The sequence below is a fragment of the Fopius arisanus genome, unplaced genomic scaffold (genome assembly GCF_000806365.1).
Source record: "Fopius arisanus strain USDA-PBARC FA_bdor unplaced genomic scaffold, ASM80636v1 scaffold00131, whole genome shotgun sequence".
Taxonomy (NCBI): domain Eukaryota; kingdom Metazoa; phylum Arthropoda; class Insecta; order Hymenoptera; family Braconidae; genus Fopius; species Fopius arisanus.
In genome coordinates this window covers 1-10,091 of record NW_011887870.1, presented here as the reverse complement: position 1 = coordinate 10,091, position 10,091 = coordinate 1, and the positions used below count along the sequence as shown (strand labels likewise).

General features: G+C 36.1%; 1 long non-coding RNA gene across 1 annotated transcript; it reads left to right on the top strand.

Annotated features, from left to right (window-relative positions):
• The first annotated feature begins 3,007 nt into the window (after positions 1-3,007).
• On the top strand, positions 3,008-9,479 carry LOC105271967 (uncharacterized). The gene is made up of 5 exons (XR_892695.1): positions 3,008-3,211; positions 6,486-6,829; positions 7,618-7,961; positions 8,565-8,831; positions 9,050-9,479. It is a non-coding gene; the product is annotated as an uncharacterized lncRNA (long non-coding RNA).
• The last annotated feature ends 612 nt before the right edge of the window (positions 9,480-10,091 follow it).

The window sequence follows — 10,091 nt, the reverse complement described above, 5'->3', positions numbered from 1 at the left end:
TAAGTTTCATGCATTGGACAGGGGAAAAGTGGCGGTCGCAGGTGTCACTCCCAGAGATTTGGAGGAATTCGCTTTGGAGTTTTGGGAAATTCCGAACGAAAGAATTGTGAATGGGTTTAACGAATGCAATGAATCAATTCAGGCAATGTGTGTTTGTCATTGCTGAATTAATATTGTAAATAATGAAATATGCTGTTTTACCGATACCCGAGTAAAATATTATTTGGACGGTAAAATATTAATAAGTGGCACCAGACTTTGATAGAGGGCCGATCAATAAATCGATTATCGCCCATTGTTAGCCAATCTAATGATTGGTAACGTTATCTTAGACGACGCTCGACTTGGCGTCGTTCTATCGAATCACTCATCGTTTGGACATCACTTAAAGCAGTCATATTATTTGTGAGTCTAGTTCGTTATATCGCGGAGGAAAGAAGGATTGATTTTGGAGAGGTCCGACTGGTGTTTCGAGAACGGTTTCATTTATTGGAAAAATCTAGCTGCCGGATAAATTGGTTGGATGTCGGTAAGCGATTGAACACTTCCGAAAAGTATTTTTGGTTAATAACTTAACTTATAATACTTACTAATTAGTTACTAATTAGTTAATTGTTTAAGGTTTTTGATTTGATTAAGATGCTTGGCGTCCATTGTCTCACTGTGAATTCTCCAGGGGGTTTTGTCGGTGCTGGGGAAAGTTGTTTATAATTCTCTAGCGATATATTCCTACAATTTTGGTGTTATCGACTCTTGTTCAAATTATAAGGCTATTTTATTTAGATATTTTGTGAATTTAACGAAAATTGGAATTATAGCATCATTAGCGATGCTTGAGTAATTTGTTTTCAATTGAGAGGTGACTTACAAGGTCAACGGATTTTACAGGAATATAGTAACTCAAAGTAATTCTAGTTTATCGTGATTTCATTTTGGAAAGTATTACCACTTGTTTGTATTAACCTTGGGAAAATTAATTGAATTCCTTTATCTAAGATTTTCTTTTACTTATGTTATTGACTTCATCATCTCTTTAAAATAATATTGTATATTTGATTCAAGAATTGGATGTTGTGATTTAATTTATTTATATTTTTTTTTACATTAATTTTTATAATTCTTGACAAATATTTAATCTTGCATCTTGACTTTGTTTTATTAGTTTGATGTTTAGAGATTAGTGATTAGGGATTTTAAACTATATCGAGTCTTTCGACTTTAAAATCTGTAGATTAAAAATTATAGAAAAATTTATCAAAAATTATTAATTGCTTTATCGAGGTTATCGTCTCAATCGAATTGAGGGACAAATAAATAGTCCTATTAAATGAGTCTGGTAATATTTTTTTTTATTTTAGAAAAATCCAATCATTTCAGAGTTGTCTTTTGGAGCAGGATTATTGAACCCAGCCGCGTCCGCGGTTGATACTGAGTTGCCGGTTACTGTTCCTGTCGTTATTTTATTTGAATGGTATTTGTGCATTTTGATGAGAAAATGTACTGGCGCCTGACTTAAATTTAATTAGTTCGATCGCAGAGGGCTTCGTATTTCTTTTCCTTTCCACCAGGAAGTGAAATACGTCACAAAACATAAAAAATGACGGACTCTATCATTTTATTTCTTTTTCTCTTTTTTAGAGGATACATTCATTTTCTATCCATCTCTGCTCGATGCAAGACTGCATAAAACTTTCCGAGAAAAATTCGGAAAAAAGCTATATGCTGTGACGAGGCAGAATTTTGCGCCCCACCCCCGTGCCCCCTAATTAATACATGTTACTTTAATTGGTTAAGTTAGGTTTAAGTAATCTTTTTTGCCACCGTTGGGCAACCCATCCCCAGATACTTCTAACCCTCGTCCCCGTTTTCCCTCCCCTTGGCACTCACGCATCAACATCATGAAAAAGGACCCCACGTGACCCCGGAGGAAAGAGACATCCCTCGAGCGAGCCCGTAAATGAGAAAAAGAAGGACACCCGATGACCCCCCAAAAAAATCAGGAAGGAAGAGGTGAGGATGATTGGAAGAAATCACTCGTGCCACAACTACCCCACGAGTCATTGCCCGATAAAGTAAGAGAGTTGCCCCGCAGTGATCCTGTGAAGAGTTAGCCCCATAGTGATTAAAGACCAAGAGACCTACGAAAAGACCTTGAAACAGTGTGAAGGAACAAAATGTGAGGAAAGGAACTGGAGTGTGACAGAGAAAAGGAGTGAAAATCTAGTGTGAAAGGAGTGAAGGATATTGTGGAGGATTTTCGTGTGTGAGAGGATCTATTGGAAAGATCGTGAGGATGAGGAGAACTATTGTGGAGAGGATACACGGAGAGAGCGGAGATAGAGAGAAGGAAGGAAGAAGGAGAGACCTCGAGAAAAGCGGAGAGAATTTTGAGGACACCATTCCCCGTGAGTGCCCCATTTTTTATTATTTCCCTGGCCCAACGAGTTTCCCAGCCCCTGAATATAATTTCCCCCCAATGGTGAGCCTCCAGTAAATTCATTTTAGTTGTAAATTAAGCCCCCTATTAATTATTACCTTTTCAGTCGGCCCCCCTCACTTCTCCCCCTTTTTCCAGAGTTAGAGTCACCCCTTCTCTTTATTATATCATATTTCGCGTAGCCGCAAGTGAGTTGGCCTTACCCACCACCCTCGAGTTAATTAGTTATTAGTCAAAAGGCCTGGATTATTTTTCATGTTAATATTTTGTTATGAGATCAGAATACAGATAGCCAATTTATACATCCCCCCGAGTAATTATTGAGAACCCCCCTCCCTCTTAGTATTTGAAAACCTCCCGTAAGTGATAGTACATTTCCTTAATTTTTTCAGAATATTATTAATTCCTCAGTATCGTGTCCTCGCCGGGAATTATTATATTTTAATTCCCCGGCCAAGGTCACAATGCATGATATAGTTCAGATTATTCAACCGGGCCTTAAATGGAATATTCAGTCACACGATTCCAGTGTCAAAAGATAATAATTTCAACTTCCTTTGACAGGTCTTACGTATGCAGCGAGTCCACACGAATGGGTTGTCCTGGGCTTGGAAATTGTATCCACAGTGAGGATACAATAACATTAATCAGGGAACATAACCATCCTCCTTTATATGAAACAGACAACACAATGGAGTTCAATGACGGATTATGGTTAGATGTTATGAACACTGATGATGATTTGAAATCCATTTATTTACGTGTAGCTCTTGAGTAAGTACAATAATCTTCATGTGCCCCAATTCTTAAAAAAATGAAGGAAAAATCAGTCAACTATGTCAGAAAGGCCTGAACAATATACTTCTAAACTTGAGACAACAATAATTTAGTTTTATGTCTTTATGTAAGTTTTGCAAGTTGCAACCAAGAATAATTCTATTTATTCAAAAAATGTGTTTTAAAAGAAAGAAAAAATTGACATGATTTTTATCTTATAAATGTCTTACGGTAGATACGTTATCGCGTGGTTGATTGGTTTTCTTTTTGGTAATAAATAAATATATAGGACATCCATGGGCAGAAAGTACTTAATAATTGAAATCTGGTCACAATTAATTTGTTAAGTTGATTCAATAATCAATTATAATAAATTGGTTTGCGTATACCTCACAAACATTTTAGCAATTGCCATTATTTTTTACCATTAGCCTTGTCTTTTATGGAATAAATACCGTGGGTGAGACAGTACTCGCACGATTAAGAATTCTCGGCCAGTCAAAGACATTTTTTAAATTAGTGATATGCGCAAAGACGAAAAAATCATTTTACAGTAAGCCCCAATGTATTGCGAATAGTAAAAAGTTAATTTTTACGGAAACGTATGCGCTAATAATTAATTATTAATGAAAATAAACTAGTTGGTCGAAGCTATAGTACTCGGGCACTCAAATCCGCAGTGCGTAGCTACTCGCACGGCCAGAGCCGGAGAAGTCGGACGGCGCAATTACCTATGCTCCCATTACAAGTTGAAAGATTCTTTTAACGTTTTTATTCAAATTTTTTTTATTAGCTGTCTGGTTTTATGATAACCTCTGGCACAATTCAGAATGTCTTTGAAGAAAACCAGCATACCAACCACGCCCTGGGCGGTTTCCTCTGAAAATTGTCGTCTTTTTCCTGGCTTTGACAAGCATTTGGACACTATCTAGCAACGGCGTTTTTGAGATAGGGAAGCCTCTGTTTCCCATGCTAATTACCCACTGGACGAGTTTAGCTTCCTCCAGGTCACCCAGGAGACACGGTGGTCCTTTCTTGACAACTGTGGGGGCCATCCGCCCCTTTGACTTGTCATGGAGTGTCGATTTTGGTATGTTATACTGTCGGCTCACTGCTCCTAGCTCCTTCGTCCGGTTTTTAAAGCTGCCAGTGCCTTCTCTAACTCCTCTGCACAATAATTTTGCTCTTTTTTCTGTACTAATTTACCCCTGTGAGAGATCACCTATTAGTACTTTCTCTCAATGTTTGGGATAATTTTTCATGAAAGAAAAGGATTACTAGGTCTGAGACACATGTTTGACAGGTGAGGTTAAATAACCCGTCCGAGTGCTGCAATAAGTGCCTTCTTAACGTAGGGGTACTCGGACACCAATTTTTTAATTATTCTACACGTTTTTATCACTATTTACAGCTTTTAAGACTTTTGTTATCCCTTTCTTTACAGTAAAGAATTGTTTCACTGGGTTTAGTACTTACATGTTCAGTTTTTAACACCATGCACTGGCCAGTGGAGCTAACCTATACGCTTAGCAGTCAGGCCCGGAAATGTCATGTCCGCGCAGACCACCATAAATCTCAAATTAAATACAGATCTCGCACTCAAATGTTAGGCCGAATAGATTAGACGTTTCTCATTCCACCAGAATCAAATTGAGGATGGCAAAATGAAAATTAAAAATTGAAACAATGAATTTACAAAAAAATATTGGCCTTCGTGCGAGTTCTCCTACCCGTCCGAGTACTGTCTCACCCACGGTACTGGACAAAAAACGGGAATGAAGGAAAGAAATCATTCTGTTTCGATATGTTTCACGTTTGCGCTATGTTTTCGATATGTTTCCAGTTTGTAACATTGCAAATTCGACACGTTGAATACACTCATAACAGTTGATCAAGTGAATGGAATGAGAAAAATTACATGCTAAAATTCTGTCTAGTATATTAAAAAAAAAATTGGACATAATTTTTTTTGGAGAGATTATGATCGGTGTGAAGAATTAAATTGGATCAATTTTCATAGCAGGAGCGACACCTTCAAATACTCCACTTCTTTACACCCACTCCTGTAATCGCGCTTTTACTATGGTTTAAAAAATTTGCACACACAGGAACAGAAAGCTATGGGACTATTTACAATGAGAAAGGGAAAGTAAAGGATAGATGTATTCGGAAAGCAAATAGCATCAGGGAAGCACTATAGCGAGACGACCGTGGCTAGACATATATTTACCTATTCTTCAATTTGTAGGTGTTCTGTTTTTTTTTAGGAGTTCATTATTTGCCCATTTATTTTTGAGTATTTTATAAATGTTCCAAATATTATGTACCGTTAAATCCGTTACTTTTTTCCTCAAGGTAATTTTAGCTTAAGCTGCATTTTTCTTGGATAAATAATAATCTTAGCCTTTCCTTGTATATCTGAATTCTTAATAGGCAGAACGAAGGCTTCTGCAAAGGGGCACGACCCTGTCACACTCAGCATCCTTCCATGGCACGGGATCCTGTGTATGAGTAGAGGGAATGTTATTTTGCCGGCGTAAATGTTCGATACCATTGAATTCAAGGGTCTTGCGAAAAAGTTGGTATTTTTTTTCAGTGTTGGGTTCATCGTATTCACTGGCGAAAAATAAATTGTATGATTCTTTTAGGGATTGCTTCAGCTTATCCTAGTCAGTTCGCACGGATATAATCCCCATTGATTTATTTCTATAAATATATTTGTAGATAGAGTTGTATGTAAATGGGATAGTGTTCATACCGCACGGAGAGAAATTTTCGGTGAAAATTATCATGACGTTATCGGGTAAAAATTATTCAGTTGGAAGGATAATTCTGTAACAGTGTACTATATGGGATTAGAGGGATGGAGGTGTCATCGCGGTCGATAAAATCTTATTCGATGGGGTATAGTATGAGGGTAATTGATGAGCTCAATGATGCGATAAGAGCTGTCGATGCGTTGAGAGTTTCCATAGAGAGAGTAGAGGCATCAGGCTCTTTGCCGCTTCACGTAGTAAGTCCCACACGGCCTATTACAACCGTTCGAAATCTACAATACTCCTTAGAGTAATAAAAATTTACAACCCATAGCATGTAAATACGGATTCAATTTGAAATACTAAAATGATTTCCAACGAATTTAGTGGTTTAGAAATTCTATTGATCCTATCCTAATTTGTCCCACTCCCCCCTACAGGGTTATTAGCAAATATTTTTTCATCACATTGTAGGAAGGTTGCCACGATAATATTAATAAATGTATTCTAATCAGATTTGATGCTGCTGCCACAGTCGTTACTTGGTCTACAATTGAGAGATCGATGAGAGGGTGGCGTCAACAGAGCCGCCCAGCCATTCCAGCTACATTACAGGAGCACAGTGAAATTATCAATCTCCCGAACTAGGAGAAATATCGTGTTTATCCTGGTGGACATTTAAGTCTATAATACCATTGTTATCGATGATGAAACGTCAGTCGCAATATTTGGAAATCAAGAATATATGTCGCCATGGACTGACGTTGAAGAGTTACTGGTGGATTGTACATTTAATATTTCTTCTCGAGCTGCACACATTTCACAGTTTCTTACGATAATGGGAAGATTGGATGGCACGGTAAATTGATTTTATGTGAATGTAGTAGATACATTAATAATTTTTTATTCATGAATTTTTATTGATATTTTTCTTCCCTATTGCTTGGTCATTGATGACAAAAAAAAACTGAATTAGCTCATCGTGCTGTCTTTCAGTACTTCCATGATGAATTGACGCCATTGATTCGTCCCCGATCGTTCGCAATGGATTTTGAAATTGCAATATCCAACGCAGTTTCTGCTATTTACAATGACGTTCAAATTATGTACTGTTATTTTCATCATGTATATATAAGTATTTCTTCGTCGGCAGAAAATTGATATGGGTGAATTCCACTCTTTTTAATACTGCATGGTGAAAAAAATAACAATTCAATATGAACATATTTTATGATTATATATCCATGAAATTTTTGGGGAAAAATCATCCCGTCTTCACTGTTACACATAAAAAGAGCCATTATTATTATTGAATTGTCAATTAACAAGAAAACCCAACTTTTGAATGGCTCATTGGATTTAACCGAATAAAAAAAAGTCAACAAAAAAAAATTGATTGAGTTGGCATGAAATATATGAAGGAGTTAGGGGCAAAGTAAACATCTCTTTTCAGTTAAAAACATTTTAATTGGAGGAAGTACTTACCTTGGAGGTCATAAAGTTATGAAATTTGAATTAAAACTGACCATAACGTTCACAAATTCAGGGCGGCAAATAAATCCGTGTTTTTCTTAAATTAAAAAAAAATGGTTTACTTATATTGTTTTTGATTTGTTTTGTTATTATTACATCCCTATTATAACACAGGCCCTGTTACACAGAGTGAAACCACAAGGAGCAATCCACTTGACTCGTCTAAGTCGTTGGGATATGGGAAAAATGTTTTTCTGGAAACTAGCTGCACTAGCATTACTGCCAGCAGATAAAATCATTCAAGGCTTCAGATGGCTCATTGACAATGCAACACCAGACCTTCTTAATTTCTTTCAAGATTTGACAACATATTACAAAAATTGGTGGCCAGGTAGAGTTACCCCAGTCAAGTACTCAGTCTTCAGATTAAAACATCGCACCAGCAATGCTTATTGAGGCTTACCACAAAAATTTGAACCAAGAAATTGGAAGCCATCCTGGAATTTAAAAATTTACAGGTGAAAGCAATATAAATTTTGTTTATTTAGAGTGTTATCTAATTCACGTCTAGGAAATTGCATTATAGCTGAATCTTTCAACTCGTCTCCCTTTGACTAATAAAAGAAAGTAATTTCTTTGCTCTGTTGCTGGATTGGACAATTGTCTAGTTTCTTGTTGGTCTGCGTCATAGCCCGCACGATTCTACGAATACGAAAAACACAATTCAGGTCCATTTGAAAGCAAAAAGAGATAAGAGTAATATAGTATAAGAGTAATAATAAGAGTAAAAGAGAAATTAGTCCATGGTTAACTTAACGAAAATCATAAGTACTGGGTCTTAATAAAATATTAGGGCAGTTAAATTTAATTCAATTGGGTTAGTTGGTTTAGGCAATTGTCAATAATAGTTAAAAGAAACATATCTCTAGATATAAATAGAAGAAGAAATTGAATTATTTCTATTTCTTTGATATTTTTCTTGATAATTTTTTCCATTATTCCTGTTCCTTATGCATTCTTACTGACCTTCTGTAATCTTATATTCTATTTCTAAGTCCGAGAACGAACGTTTTCTTATTATTTTTCTTCTTGAATAAATACTTTTTTAATTATTGTTCTAGCTGCTTTGAAGAATATCCAAATTACTGCTCAACGAGAGGTGCATTCATTGAATATGGGTATCCCAGTCCGTCGATCAGTGCACTGAAAAAATATTATACACGAAGAATTGCTCGCCCTTCTGTGGGAATCCTATGCCAGTGCAAATTTCACTATTCCTCAATTTCTGGCCTGCTCAAATCATATATCGAGTTCATTTAACAATGATTTAGTCATTGATTCACAAGCAAAATTAGACAACTTGATGGTGTCTCAAATCCACAATCGAGGTAAGACTGATCGTCCTTAATACCAAAAATGAGATGACTGTACTATTATTTAAACTCTTGAATCGGGTACCTAAACATGTATATAAATGATCACATGACATTATATATTGCAAAAAAATTTATAATTGTAAAAATTATTGCATTAGAGTATTTTATTGCCTAATTAGATCTACCTTATCATATAATTTATCATAATTTTAAACCCCTGAAGCTTTCAGATATTCAACCACCCCATCGTAATTTGGAAAATGTAATTATTGTTAATCACCGAGAATGAGACCCAGTTCCAATTATAAAAGCGGAGGAAATTGAAGACAATATGGAAGTGTTCATCTGTGAGTTTCTTCAATACGATAATGTTCACGGGATAGGATAATTCCATTTTCTCACTTATGATTATGGAATAATTTGAATATTTTTTTTTGTTGCTAATATTCACCAGGTTCTATGTCTTCAGTGCAATCAGTTGATTCTGAATGTTATTTGCTTTCCGACACTGGTTTTTGTGTGAAAAATGCACCAGGAATTTGACTATGCTTACATTAAGGCATAATGCTGAAATAATGTGCAACGTTTGTTTTAATATTTTTGAGCTATTTGTAATTGTGCAAATGCAAATGCCATAGAAAATTATTATATTGTATTTGATTTTATGAATAACCATTATATTCCTTAAATAAATTAAAGAAAAAGAAATTGATTCAATTGTCATGAAATTTTCAACATCGTTTTATATCTGCTTCAATAGTAAATTTTCAAAATTTCAACAAAGTTTGTTTTCTTGGACTATATTGACAGAAGTTTATCTTTCCCCATAAAAAAGCGGTGTTAATTAAAAACTTTAATAATTAATAACCACAAAACGTTGTTGTGGAACAACCTGCAATCTTATACAGGCATCTTTTATCGCTGCAACATACGTCAGAATAAAATGAGTTATTCCTTGTAAGGAATTCCGCAGGAATCCATTATGTAGTTGTGAGTATGCGGGAGGACCGGGGGAGGCACCGCGAACAATTATAATTGTTTCTTTGGAAATTCCAAGTCGCGAAAATCGCGGTTTAGGGTGGGTACGTTTTTGGTTTTGGGTGGAAGGCAGTAGTAAGTGGCCAGTATTGGGGAATTTCCCACGCCCCCTCCCCCCTTTTTTCCAGGAAATGTGGGTGCAGGTGCAGGTGTGCGCCCCAGGGGGTATTGTGCGGGTGTGCGCCTGGACACGTTCACCCCCTTTGTGCCTTGACAAAGGAATTTGACTTTAAG